The sequence below is a fragment of the Centroberyx gerrardi genome, chromosome 1 (assembly GCF_048128805.1).
Source record: "Centroberyx gerrardi isolate f3 chromosome 1, fCenGer3.hap1.cur.20231027, whole genome shotgun sequence".
In the NCBI taxonomy this organism is placed as follows: Eukaryota; Metazoa; Chordata; class Actinopteri; order Beryciformes; family Berycidae; genus Centroberyx; species Centroberyx gerrardi.
This window is the reverse complement of record NC_135997.1, coordinates 1,799,557-1,815,157: the sequence shown is the minus strand read 5'-3', so window position 1 is coordinate 1,815,157 and position 15,601 is coordinate 1,799,557. Positions and strand designations below refer to the sequence as shown.

The 15,601-nt window shown below is 41.4% G+C and overlaps 1 protein-coding gene across 1 annotated transcript in view; it reads left to right on the top strand.

Moving 5' to 3' along the window:
• LOC139924351 (protein kinase C-binding protein NELL1-like) overlaps positions 1–15,601 on the top strand; it is a 234,798-nt gene that overhangs the window by 42,065 nt on the left and 177,132 nt on the right. The window lies entirely within an intron of this gene.

The window sequence follows — 15,601 nt, the reverse complement described above, 5'->3', positions numbered from 1 at the left end:
AAGCGGCCTCGCCGATTTTATTTCTGCCATGCTCTTGTGAAGTGACCCCTCTAATGAGCTGTGTGTTTATCAAGGTAAATATTTGTTCACTACTGTCTCAGTGTGGATGAGAGGCTGTTAACAGCGTTGTCAACGAGACATTATATCCAAGGACGAACACACACACACACACACACGAGCGTGCACACACACACACACAGCACTGTACGAGGGAGGCTTCATCCTCAGATAGCCTGTAGACTGTGTGCAGCTCATCCTGCTTCTCTGCAGTTTCCATAATGAAGTGGAAGAAGGTAACAATGATATAATCGCTTCATCGATCCGGCCGTGAAGGAGCTTTTCTGAAGGAGCACTCAGTCAGCGCTGATCTATAAACACGCACTTCAGCTGTGACAATCCCTCTTAGTCCTCGCCGTCCCTCCCAGGAGTTGGGAAGGCATCAGTCGTCCTCTCTTAGCGCGGCCGGCGGACAGAGGCGCGCGGTGTGAAGCCGGGCGCGGCCGATGCTCCGTCGCCTCTCACGGTCCAGAAGCCGCGTGATGTACGGGAGGAAGTGCGCGGTATCGATCCTGCTCACACACTCGCTATTCCCATCAGCGTTTCAGGCCTTACGCTCGTCGATTAATTACCACCGCGGCCGTTATCTTTCAGCCGCGGCTGTACTCAAGATAAAGGTGAGCATCACACTGTTAGTGTTAGCAGAAAAAAGAAGAAAAAAAATCCAACAAAACTGATTTAAAGGGAATCAGCACTTGTTGCTATGCTCTTTGTGGGAGTAAGAGTTGAGTTAATGATGCTCTACAATGCTCTTTGTCATATTTTGGACTAATCAATCACAATAGGTTAAGAGATTAGATTGGCACTTTGTTGGAGGTTGAGTAATGTCTATTTTAGATGCAAGTAATTTACACACTAATACTGAAGTTACAAAAAAAAGAAAGAAATGTGTTTCTTGCTCATAATTTCAAAATGTATTTTTATATAATGGCCTGGAACAATACTCGGTTCTGATTGGCTGAAGGGGGCTGTCATTAAAGTGATATTAAGTAATCTATGACTTACTGTATATTGGACCAGTAGGAACTGATAGAACGACCCCCCCCACCCCCCCACCCACCCTTGAGCTACGGTGGCCAGTAATGGACATAAAGTCAAAGTGTCTTGAAACTCCAGTGGGCGGGAGCTTTTGTTCCAAGACAGAACAGCTTTGAAAGCCAGAAATCTCAGCAGCTGGCCAAGTAATCATTGAGTCATTGGTATTGATCATCAACCCTATCAACCCTCTGCAAATACTGTATATTATGTGCTATTAAAAACCTTACTTATTTACCCTTTAAATTAATTCACTATAAAGTATAAATATACTGCTCTCACACAGCCGTTTGGTCACCATTAGAGCGATAATGAGAGGGATTAAGTACTTTGTGTACATACATAGGAATAAAAAACAGGAGAAAACAAGAGAAAATCACTAATTAGCTCTTTGGTTGCCATATGTGTCGGCATAGCAACCAATAAAGCATTTTTAGCTTCATGGGAGTTATCAGCCAGGTTGGAATACATCAAATTGCTTAGCTGAAACTGCATGTTGTACAAATTAATCTAAATTAATGCACTAGCAAGATTTGAGCATTCGATTTAAGAAATAAACCAACATATAATCAATAGCTGAATAAATGACATTGAGCAAATTTACATGCGCAGCAATACCTTGATTACTGGGAGTAATCAGCTTACAGCAATATTTTGATCACAGCGTTTACATGGTTCAAAGTAACGTGGTTTAGATGGATTCATTAATACTCTGCCCTCCGCTCGCCACTCTGCTGTTTCCTTTGGAAATACAATATCCAAGTTACAGTGTCAGGTGGCCTTTGACACGCACAGTTTGAAAAAAGCAAAAACTAATCTGACTAAGGCGTTTACACGGACCAATAAGTGAGCACGTCTACATGCACACTAATAAACCGATCATAGTCTAAGGCAATTCCCTGATTATTCAAGAGGTCATGTAAACACTAAAGTGTGATTTCCTTAATTGGATATATTATGAGAAACCCAATTAATACTGCAATATTTTGAATTATTTGACGCATGCTTACCCTTTGTCTGATTTCTTTCAGTTTTTTACATCTGGACATGAGTAACCAGATAGAGAACAACATCCAGGAAGCAGTAAACATCTAACAGCATGGAGAGTGTTTTGCAACTGTAAGCAATGCAAAGTAATGAGACCAGATGGAAGTTTGAGTTTTACATCACTTCCTTAAGGAGAGAAATCCAACTGTGACTGAATCATGTAAACTGGGGTTTTCCCTGTTATCACATTACTAGAGAGCATGTAAACGCATCAATCAAATTATTGCCGTAACCTGATTATTCTAAATGATTGGGTTATTAGTGAGCATGGAAACGCGCTCAGTGGGAAGACTGAGCAGAAATCTAGATGTGCTAACTGGGTTCTGCTGACTGTGATTATGACCTTACACAGATTAAGATAATCAGATAAATAATCAGATACATAATCAGATAAATAATCAGATAAATAATCAGATTAATCAAGTTATTAGAGTGCATGTAAACGTACTCATCTACCAAAAGACATCTGATGTAACTCTCCTCAGTGCTTTTTAAGCTCAGTGCCTCTGTAGAGGAAAGTGGGGCGGGTGGGATTGGGTTGTCACTGGATTCACAGAGTCGGCTCCTGTTTGGCTGAATTGGGACAAACAGATTGGTCAGGAGGGAAACCGCCTCGCCACACGGACCTGAACTCATCTACATCACGCCGACTCCATCCTGGACGGCTGACCCCACCGGCTTGAAAAATGAGGTTTCAAATGGTCTTCAAAATGGCAATCACTGCTCATGATACCGGTTGTTTCATAACAGCAGTGAAGCCTGATGTGACACTGTAACAAGGATGCTGTTAACCCCCCCCCCACACACACACACACACACACACACTCTGCAGCCACAACCATCACACCTGCTCAAATCTGCTGCTGTACTACCTAGGCTTGGACGATATCCAAAATGTAATATCGCAATGTATTGTATTTTATTTTATTTCTTCTAAATTACATACAATTTTTAGGCTATTAATAATAATGGCCTAGAAATTTGATCTTACTAACAACGGCCATTTGGTATAATTTGCTCATTTCTGCTATTTCCAGGAAAAGTGACTGATTGTGGAAATTAAGGGAACCCACTTGAAGTAAAATGACAAATTTTTCACTACAACTATGCTTATTTTTGTTTTTTAGGGTTAGCCTATACCACTAGCAGATTATTCATAGTATTCCCATGATGTCACATGGGGGGTTGGGGTATCCAATACCGTGGAAAATATTGTGATATTCTCAAAATATTGCAATATTTGATATTATCGAATATCGGCCCAAGCCTAGTACGACCTAAATGTATGTGTGGAAAAAGTAACTTTTCCAGTGCATATCACGCAGCGAAGAATTATTATTATTATTAGTATTTTTTAATCTGCAGTGTTGGTTCAATTTGGAAAACGGCCACAACGTATTTGGCTTTGCATCGGAGGGACATTAGCCTCTGCATCATCCACTCACATCGTTTAACATACATCTTGCTGGGTTTTAATCCATACATAATCTATGGAGGGTGATAATCTGTTCAGTGGAAATCTAAAGTCTACTCAGCCTTTCAGATGTTCTAGTTTTCATTGCCTTAAAGGCCTGAAATGAAAACCCATTAAATCAGACGCTATTCACTTTCATTTGGTGTTGACTTTTCAGTAGCATACAGTGTGTGCATGTTTCTCATCCTTAATTCCATAGTGATAAGGCTTGTAATTCAATATGTTTTTGTGCAGCATGCAGAATGTGTCCAGAATTAAGAATCATATTTTCTCAGAGGGCTCTAATGAGGATAGTTTTTATCAGGATGGGATTTTGAGTAGTGACAAAAGTTTCCATCAAGCTATTTTATGCGAAAATTAAAGTTTTGAATGGGAATAAGCTGAATGGAAACACCAAATTTTGAAAAAAAATCCCCAAATATCACAGGTTATTCAAAAAACAGTGTTTGGAAACGTATTTTGCGAATTAATAATGATGTAGAGTTACCTTAACCCTGTGTTCTGCACAGCTGGCAGCTTGTACAGTCTGTCACCATGTGTCCGTCGGCTCTGTGGGCCAAAATGTAATCTCACCAGTCAGCCGCGGGCCAAAATATATAAGCATGTTATGATTATTTTGAAATACAAACTTTTAACAAGGGTTTTCTGTTAAATCAATATTTCAATTTTTATATATGTTTTGAAACTGAAAATAATTAGGCTACATATTTATAATGTAACAAAATATATGAATCGCATATTTTTGCCATTCAAATAATATACCAAAGTTTTTATCTATTCTAAATTATCTCATATTTCTGACCCCCCCCCCCCCCCCCCCCTCTGGCGGGCTAAATCAAATGTCTTCGTGGGCCGATTTGGCCCGTGGGCCACAGTTTGGGCACCCCTGCTCTGGAGGAACCGGTGGCCCAACCGGCCCAAAGAACGGCCCGATAATCCTGCAGCAGATCAAATGTTGTTCTGAATCCTAAAGTGTTGCACCCAAAGGCTCTCAGTCTGTAAAATGCCTTCGCACAGTGACCTCCCAGAAGTGTTTTGTGCGTCTCTTTTCCCAGATATATGGCGACCGTCGTTGAATGGCATTTCCCTGTAATATTGCCTATAATATTTAGTCGGCACCGCTGGGAAGTAAAGTAAAGTAGGAAATATACAGCCACCAGCAGATTACATGACAGAATAATTATTACTTCTCCTATGGCAGGTAACTCTTGGAAAACTCATTAGCCCCCTTTCCACTGAGGGCCAAACCTGGTGCTTGAGCTTAGTTCCAGAGTTCCTGACCCCTTTCCACTGGGTTGGCCTGGGCCAAAACAGGACTAGTCCAGGAACTCAAGTCCCACTACTTGGGCCTTCCAGATCCTCAGGGCCAAAGCTGTTAGCCCTGATGCTTATACATCATCACATTGCTTAGTAACGTCTGTAACTGAGTGCAGCCATTCCTACATTAATGAGCATCTACCTGTTAGAAACTAGGTATGTTCATTCTTTTTTTTTTTTTACTTTAACGCCTTCAGTAGGCGTTTAAATCACTGCCCAGCGATGACACTTTGTTTTCTTACGTGAATGATGTTAGCCTCATCCTGCAACCTTCTTCTTTTTTAAAACTTCCCACAAAGTAATTAAAACTAATGTTAACGATTATATGGTAAATTTGACAGCAGCGTTGTCTGCCATGTTTGATGACAAGCAGTTGTGTAAGTTAGTTGTCATGGTTACGCAGGGACCAGGTTGCTCAGTGGAAACACTTTAACAAGTTTAGCCCAGTGCTTAAGTTCCAGGCTAGAGTTCCTGGGCCAAAGTTCTTACAGGCCACTGAAGGCTTTTGGCCTTCAGTGGAAAGGGGGCTAATGTGATCTTGTCTCACCCCCCACACACAAACCTACTTATTCGCTTAAAAGCCGTTGGGAAGGCACCAGATTTTATGATTGTCGACTTTTCAAAAGTTTGCTTAGAATTTGCACAAAACCTGAATGGAAATGTAGCAATTGAAAGGCAGTTGCCAGATTCTCTTTGATTTGCATAGTGATTATGCACAGAGTTTCAGTGGTGGGAAAAAACAAGCCCACAAGGTTTTGTGAAGATTTAATGCCAATGAAGTCATCCCACACAAGTTTAGGAGTAAAAATCAGAGTGGAAATCCAACAGAATAGTTTTCCCAGATGTTTTCTCACAACACAATCAAGTAAATTTGGCTTTGATTACAACTTTGCGCAAGGAATCTGCAAGAATCCTGACAATTAAAAGCAACCAAAAAAAAACCTGACTGGCTAACCTGATCATCTCATTCGTCCTAAATGTCAGCACTGATTTCTTCATACAAAGCACCGGCAGATCGGCAGTCCCATTAGCCTTGAAATTTAGAGCTATTAGATTTGTGCACTTAACAGCACTTTATTGATTTCAAGGCTCATTAAATGCGGCTTTTAAGCATTTGTAAATGTGAGAGGCTGGAGCTGGAGATGCTCTCTCACCATGTAGAGTTTCTCTGGCCCTGGCCGGTCTTGCTGTACTGATGCCCCTTTCAAACCGGTCTAGCGAACCCTGAAAATACAGAGGTGGATTTGAATGGATCGACAAGGTAAGGTGAGTCTGCAAAATGACTGGTCGAGATCAGGGTCAGACTCTGCTGTGCTTAGTGCGAGAGTTCAGTTAACTCGTGTCATGGGACTTCCTCGGCTCGTTTATCCAGCAAACGACTGTGGCGTTCGCTGCACACTACACAGGGGTTAGGAAGTTAAGACACTGCAGTGGCGACAGCAGGGAGGTTAACGATACCTAACACACCTGACAACAACATTTAGCAAAAGAAAAAGGAGGCGGCTGCAAAGACAGTGAAGATAAATAACTTCTCTGCATGTTCAGCAATGTACATGTTATGTCAAAAGAGGTTAGAGCCCCAAGGAAAACAAGGAAATCGAGGAAAAATCCACCACAAAACACTTTAACACTGAAAAATCAGCTATTGGTGATGTACCTTGTATTTCTGGGTCCATTTAGCTGTTTGTTGTATTTTTCTTCTTGGTGGATAACTGGCCAATCGTAGACGAGGTGACGTCACCTCCAGCAGCTACAATGGAGTTTGATATGAGAAAATGTTTCAGGATGTAAAGCATCAGCGGTAAACGTCAGGTTTTGGTGTCAGTCCCTCAGAATCAAAGAGCGAGGGCTTCTTTCTAGAGCCGCCATTTTGCACCAAGAGACGTTCAACAATCATACAGGGAGAAATCCATCGTAGAAGAGGAGAGAGACCAATTTCTCCACCCACAGAAGCAGGAGAGAGACCAGAATGCAATGCAGCAGAGAGACAGGTTGAGTTTTTAGCAAGAGGATCAACTCTCACTCTCTTGTTCTTACTAGGCTTTTGCTATCGCTATCACTATCTCTCTCTCCACCTACATGTATAACTCACAGCTCAATGCAACAAGTTCACACCTGTTCTCTGGGGGTTGTCAGAAGGCATTCTGGGAAACATAGGAAATGACTAAGTGAAGTAGAAGCAGACGAGGCAACTGCTTAATCAGTTCAGACTCAGTAAAGAATTCAGACGCTGACTATTTAAACTTCTTTGGCCCAAGTTGCTCATCACCATCATCATTATTTAAAAAAATCAAATATTCCCTTTATCCCCCATCCATATTTTATATTATCCATGAGGTAAAAACAGAAATGCTCCTCAATGGTCTCTGGTTTGTAAAGACAGTTTTCTTTTTTTCTTTTTTGTTTTTTTTTAGCTGGGGGAATGATGTGCTCATTTGAATCATCATGGCTTTATTTTTCCTTTGGACAAATTCTTGCTATAATAGGCAATGGTATTTTTAGAATAAAATGAAAAGATTGAAAACAAAACAACTCGGGGGAACATGGAGGTATTCAGATCTGTTGCTGTATGTTCCAACAACAACAACAAAAAAAACATTATCCTTTATTTTCATGACTTGATCCATTTGGATCTCCCTGTCACAACCGTCTTTGTCTTTGATGTGATTGGTTATAAAACCAAATCCTCTGGTTGTCTGTCAGGCAGCAGCGTCAGTGTGATTCAGCTGTCACTGTGTTTGAGTCTTACCTTGGGTTAGGATTTGGACTTAATCTGAAGGTGGATCAAAAACCGAAGAGTTCAGGAATGTCCCCGTGCGTCCTTGTCTGAATCGATCCTTTAGCAGAGAACACATCAGGTGAAGACGTGCGGGCAACATGCTGAGGGAGCGGAGAGACTGAGGCGGTGTTGCCTTCAGCTGGGATGACGACTGTCACATGGGACAAAGTCAATAGCCCCCTTTCCACTGAGGGCCAAACCTGGTGCTTGAACTTAGTTCCAGAGTTCCTGACCCCTTTCCACTGGGTTGGCCTGGGCCAAAACAGGTCGAACAGGTAGAAAATACCCCAATTACTATCACTTACTTTCCAAGTTTGACACACACAGTAGTAAAGGACTAATGTTAAAGGGAAAAAAAATGCCTTTGCTTACGCAGGCAAGGCAGTTTTTTTTTGTACTTTAACGCCTTCAGTAGGCGTTTAAATCACTGCCCAGCAATAACACTTGATGTTAGCCTCATCCTGCAACCTTCTTCATTTTTAAAACTTCCCACAAAGTAATTAAAACTAATGTTAACGATTACACGGTACATTTGACAGCAGCGTTGTCTGCCATGTTTGATGACAAGCAGTTGTGTAAGTTAGTTGTCATGGTTACGCAGGGACCAGGTTGCTCAGTGGAAACACTTTAACAAGTTTAGCCCAGTGCTTAAGTTCCAGGCTAGAGTTCCTGGGCCAAAGTTCTTGGGCTTTTGGCCTTCAGTGGAAAAGGGGGCTAATGTGGATAACATGGAGAGTTTATAAAGAGGAGACGCAGCCCAGAAAGAAAAGGCTGTTCGCCATAGATAATGGAAAAACTTCCCATCTGTATCGCCCTGCAAGCATACAATTGTAACGTGACAGTAAGTGAATTGTACAAATTATTGAACTTAATTAACACCAACAACAACAATGCTAATAATAACAATATAATAAAATGTAATTGTTTAGAACTTTTCAAAACTGTTTTAAAGTGCTTCACAATAATTAACAATAATACATAAAAGCCAATAGTAAAGACAATATTAGATAATGACAAGAATTCAAATGTATTCTAAAACAGTGGCCCAGTGTAGAGCAGCCAAAATATAAGTACAGCAGTATGAAGCTGTCAGTAACCTGTAAAAATATGTACAATGTGTAACTTCTTGTGTCCACATGGTGTTTTGGGACATGAAAACAAGGCAGTGTAGTCGTTCAGTAGTGACATGAAAGTGTGAAAGTGTTTATACTGTACGTTCCCCATTATTGATGCAAAACTGATGCTCCTAGGTTGGTAAAACATGTCTGAACCAACTTTTTAGTAAGTCGCTCAATGATTAAACATAAATCTGCTGCTAAAATCTTCGATACAGGCTTTACAGGAGGAGTACAGGAGTTAAAAGACCAAGAGACAACTGTATTTGTCCAGATATACAGCAGGTTCTTATAACGATAATAATGACGTCAGCTTTGTCCAACTTGAGATGAAGCGAAATTTTGTTTTTAACGTGAGCTAGACAGCCATGTGGTTTTGTAACTTTTCATTTATGAGCGTAGCGGTGAACAGAGATGGTTTGCCAACAAATAAGCTGCACTGAGCTTATACTGATAAAAACCACATTAATCACTGAGCAGAAGAAACATAATCACCGATAGAGACTGAAGATTGTTTGTCAGATAAGATGAGAAGCGGTCCAGGTCGGGACAGAGAGGCCAGGAAGATTTCTATCAATTAGGAACGTGTGATTATTCGTGTCAGAGGCTGCTGAGGTCAAGCAGCACTAACACCGAACACTCACTGAGCAATCTGCACTCATTAGGATATCAGCAGTGTTCCTGAGAGGGGCAGCTTCGGTATTTTGAAAGCCACACGGATTTTGTGTTGAAATGGGTTTTTTTTTTTTATCCACCGCCTCTTGGATTTGCTTTGGTGCCACGTTGTCCCAAATTTTGGAGATAAAAAGCGACTTAGATGTATGGTAGGTCTATTAATTATTCATTCATTCATTTTCTGGACGCGCTTCATCATGTTCGGGTCGCAGCGGGCTGCAGCATCTCAGCAGGCGCTGGGCGGAAGGGAAACACCCTGAACAGGCGGCCCGTCCATCACAGTTCAACACACTCAGATTGACTCCTGCCGCTGATTTAGAGTCTTTTTATTTTTTGCAAATAATACTACAAGACAGTACAGTAATGTATAAAACAACATGGGTACATCATACTTTATATATGCATGTTTACGTACAGAGGGGGTAGAACAGGACACTTATAACAGGACAGGAAGATTGACAACAAAATTGCATAATTTCTTCATGCGTAACTATTATTGTGTGTTAGTTTTGAGTATTAAGGACCAGTTGTGGAAAGGACTGAAGTTATTGTAGATAGAGGGAGCAGGTATACCTTTGTAGTTTGTGATGTGGCGATGTCACCCAGTAATGCAACGACGGGGCGTAAGGGGATGCCGAAGATCTCAGATAGATCATTTATAGCTAATTTAGAGTCTGCAGTCCAGCTGACTGTGGGAGGAAATCCAGGAGAATATGGCAACTCAACACACAAAGGGCCGGGAATCGAACACAGGTCCTTACTGTGAGGCGACAGTGCTATTAATTATTAATAGGTCGTAGTTATTAGAGCCTGGGCCATAAGGTGGTAAACTTAAATAGATCCATTTATGATAGGCATGGGACGATATACTTATCTCACGATACGATTCGATACTTGATAGAGGGTTCAGGATTCAATACAATCACTATATGATGTGATAAATAAAAGTTCAATGACAACAAAGTCTGACTGTGCAGAATTCTGTTTATTTCTGAGACACAAATCTTTCTAGTGATGGCACTGGCTGCTAGAATGTAAACAACAATTTAAAAATGTCATTACAAAGTGACAATAATATAATTTGGATGGAGAGCTTGTGAAAGCGTCTCATTTGTGATTACTACAGCAGAATAACATGGAGCTGATATCACCATTCATTATTCTGACCCGCAATACATTTCTGTATTGCGATACTGAATATTGATATATTGTCCCATCCCTAATTCATGATATCAGTTAATTCATTAAACCTTAATATTTTGAGCAGGTGAACTTTTGTTTATGGTATTCTAACAAATTCTTGCTATAATAGACAAATATTCATCTGTCAGTGGGATGCAACATTTAGAGTCGACTGACTCTAGTTCCTTGTGGAGAAAGCTGTTGATATTCAGGTTTGGGATGTGTGGGTGCTGAACTTATTTCAGGCGGCATATCCACAATATAGAATTTAGGAATCACCAGACTTCCACTGCTCATTTTAGAAAAGTGCCCGGTGATTACACTGTGAAAATAACTGTGCTTTTCTTCAAAATAACACTCCATTTTCAAAACTTCCTCCACCTCCTTGCATGCAAAAAGAACTTGTTGGACGTCTGAGTCAGGAACATCTCGAGACACGCCGATATTTTAGGAAAATCCACCATGCTTCTTAATATTACTTCTTAATGATAGAGTCAGTCTGGGGTCAGAACAACGGTGAAGTTTTTGGTATTATTATATTATATGTTCCTTCTGCAGGGACTTAATGCAACTCTGAATAACAGCTTTATTTTCCCCGCCATTCTACAAATAAACTCAGATACACATGTGATTAACAGCCAGACTCTGACACCCAGGCTTAATAACTGAGTCCTGCTTCATCCTGGACTCCCCGCTCTGCTGTCTGCTGCTCCTCTGTGGCTAATGTCATGACTCGACTATATCTGTCTGAATGAAAAATGTATTTTCAGGTTTGCTGTAGGAGAATGTTATAGGATTTCAATGAACATTCACAGGAATAATTCACAGACGTCAGCTCAGACATTCAGAAATAATGATACCTATTGAAATACATGTTGCATATTGCATTCAAATATGTGTGTGTGTGTGTGTGTGTGTGTGTGTGGTGTGAGCAGATGGCTGCGGTGGAGCCGCTCAGACAGAGTCAAGGGTTTTTTGATCGTCGTTTACCATCATTTTCCATTGAACAGCCATTTGATTGTGCCATACTCATGTTAGGTCATTCTCTCTCTCTACCTATATACTTCTGTTTTTTTCTCCATCTTTCTGTCTTTCTATTTCACACACACACACACACACACACACGCAGTAGTGGTAGCAGTATCTCTCTGCAGAGCCTAGGCAAGGTCAGATGCTTACATAACTGTAGTATGTAATGGCAATATCCAAATTTTCCTAATTAAATTAATGGCGTTCTCCTTGTAGAGCCCCCCCTCCCCCTTCCTTCCACTGTGCCAGCTCTTTGTTTTGGACCTGAATAGCTAATCACAGTAATGACATTGGCTCTGCTGTCACACAGAGCCGCGGTCGTCCTCTGTTTTCAGAAGGTCACTTCCTGTGCTGCGCGGCTCTTCGGCTGCAGGTTGGCGGTGGCAGCGTTTCCCAGAGGGCCCGGCGGCGCTCGGCACCGCTCAGCGCCGGCGCCAGCTCCTTCACCTCTCCTACCGCTTCCTCCGGTGCCCAGCTTAGCCGGGGCCGCGCTGCATGTGTAATCTTTAGATGTGATATGAAAGCTAACCTTCAAGCGGGGGCTGAGTTGAAAGTGGCTGGTTTCTCCTCATCGACTCGCCCCTTCAGGATATGGAGCAGAACGGGCCGCAAAACAAAAGCAGCTCTTCTTGAGATATCCTCAACCCCCTGTTCTCTCTTATTGTCTGCCTGCTCTCTCTCTCTCTCTCTCTCTCTCTCTCTCTCTCTCTGTATCTCTCTCTCTCTCACTCTCTCTCTCTCTCTCTCTCTCTCTCTCTCTCTCTCTCTCTCTCTCTCTCTCAAATTCAAATATGCTTTCTTGGCATGACTGTTAGGACACAATGTTGCCAAAGCAGTATAGAATCTTTATAGTCATACGGTGTGTCATACATTAAAATGCAAAAAAGAAGCAAAGAAACAGAGAAAAAGAAACTTAAGATGCAATATTATAGATTTATACAAGCATAGATCCTGTACAGATCCACGGCGTGTGTTCAGTTCTCTGCACTGAAGCACTGCAACACGGTTAAATTACCCAATACCACTAACGTTACTTAAATACCACAAGATGACGTCATCTACTGTTAAAGTCTGTAGGGCAGCGAAGACGAGTTACTGACTGTGGAATGTTAAGTTTCACTTTAGTTTTCACACCGGAAGACTCTGTGGACTGAGTTCAGTCTGCTGGTCTGCTGTCTGTACGTCTCCACATGACAGACATGACGTGATGCGACATCAGGCGCATTAGAGATCGATTTAGACTTTAACTTTTGATTTTGTGCCTCTGTATGGGAAACACTGCAGCTCACAGTCAAAACGCCCTCTAGAGGCCATCTGACAAAGCGCATCATCTCACTAAGCGTTAACTGACTGACTGACTGACTGACTGACTGACTGACTGACTGACCTGAATTTGCCTCATGATGCCCTCTGCTGCACTGTGGGAAAAATAGCAAATAATACTGACAAAATGGTAAAAAAAAAAAAATATGTATACTGTATATATGTATACGTATATATACATACACTCACCGAGCACTTTATTAGGAACACCTTACTAATACTGGGTAGGTATCAGCTTTCAGCTCAGTGTCAACCGGCTACCAAAGTGACATCCGCCTCCAGGTTTTGACGTGTTGCGTTCTGGGATGCTTTTCTGCTCTCCACAGCTGTAAAGAGGTTATCTGAGTCACTGCTGCCTTTCTGTCAGCTCCAACCAGTCTGGCCGTTCTCCTCTGACCTCTCTCATCAACGAGGCGTTTCCGTCCGCAGAACCGCCGCTCACTGGATGTTTTCTGTTTTTTGCATCATTCTGTGTAACCTCTAGAGACTGTTGTGTGTGAAAATCCCAGGAGATCAGCAGTTTCAGAAATACTCAAAGCAGCCCGTCTGGCACCAACAGCCACGCCACGGTCAAAGTCACTGAGATCACATTTTTTCCCCATTCTGATGCTTGATGTGAACTTTACCTGAAGCTGCTGACCTGTATCTGCATGATCTTATGTATTGCACTGGTGCCACATGATTGGCTGAATGGATAATTGCATGAATAAGCAGGTGTACTTACAGTCATATTTACAGTCAATAGCTATACAATATTAATCAATGTCTTGAATGATGTAAAGCTGATATATACAGGTATATTTCCCAGCTATAAACATGGTATCATCTTCCTTTCCAAGTATCACAGCTAGTTTGTGAGAATCAGACAGTAAAGAAAAACTCTTCTTTATGTTTTCATTGCCCATGGTTTTGGGCAATGAATAAAAAAAATGAGTTTCACCTTCAATGAGATTCAGAGAGCACTGCCTCTCTGAACTCAATTGCTCGCTCTCTCACTCTCTCACTCTCTCTCTCTCTCTCTGTAAACTGCATACAGAACGCATTTTCAAAAACAGTAAATTCAGTTATTTGACTCATCCAGAAGTCGGGCTTCCCACTGATTAGTGTACAAAGCCTGTTGTGACACCCACATTCCCTGAGACAAAAAACACCCAGCTGAGATAATACATTCATAAACACACGACATGAAGACTGTGCTTTCAACATAATCGCTCAAACACAAAAGAGCTGTCGCCGTATTACTAAAAAACAGCCAGCCTTACTCTCTCTCTCTCTCTCTCTCACTCTCTCTCTCTCTCTCCCTCAGTGTATTGGCTCTCTAACCTACAGTAAGTATCAGATTCAGAACAGTGACTGGTGGTGTTACTGTTGCTTGGAGGTGAGAGAGAGAGAGCGAGAGAGAGCGAGAGAGAGAGAGAGAGAGAGAGAGAGAGAGAGAAGGCTGGGGAGTTAGAGCGGTATTAAAACAGAAACACGTGGGGAAAGGGAGAGCTCAGTTCAGAGAGAGAGAGACGCTGTTAATTTGGCTCAGTATTATCAGCTGAAATGACACCCTGGGGATTGCTCTGCGCATGTGCGTGTGTGTGTGTGTGTGTGTGTGTGTGTGTGAGAGAGAGAGAGAGAGAGAATAGAAGAGAAGAACAGCAACAGCTCTTTTGTGTGTAAGCGATGATTTTAAAGGCACATTATGTCGTGTGTTTATCGATGTCTTCTCTCTGCAGGAGGTTTTTGTTTGGGAGAGCGCGTGCGTCACAACAGGCTTTACACACTCATCAGCAACAAGCTTTACTTATGTATAAGCTGAATAACTGAATAACAACCGGAATATATTTACCGCGTGCGTTTCAATGTCAAGTCAGTCGCTCCGGGAGGCTTTGCATTAGTCATGCCTTGCGTTACCTAGGTGATTTTTGCTTTTGACAGAGTTTTTATTTCATTATTATTCAAGGATACAGATTTATTGATACAGCTCCATTAGTTGCAGTTAAGTGTCTGAATCAGCAGCATTGACAGTTAAGTCTTCGTTTACCTCGTCGCCTGGAGTGAAGGCAGTTGTCAAATACAGTGTGATAGTAAAATATAAATACATACATACTATAAAAAACAGCTACGAACAGTTTCCTCTGCCTTGTTGCCATAAGAGTGAGTCAGTCATTATGTGGAATATTATATATATGTGGATATTAACACCAGGGGAGGTGTGACAGGGAGTGATGGGTGTGACGGTGATGCAGGAGGAGCAGCTGAGAACACACTTACAGATGTTATGGATTTTTCACAACAGATATCTACATTTGTACTGACTGGAAGTAGTACACATATAGAAGAAGAAGTGAAATGATTGATTGATAGATTTTTTTTATTTCATTCATGGCAGTGTACCACAATCATCCAAATCAAGCATTACAAAGTATGTACATGTACATTATAAAAACAAAATGTTCAACTCTAATGTCATTTATGTACATAACCATATATCCATATACAGACATACAGTATATATACGTACAATGACCGAAAAAGAGCAGAAGAAGAAAAACTTATAGTGCCTGCCACTGTTCTTGTAAT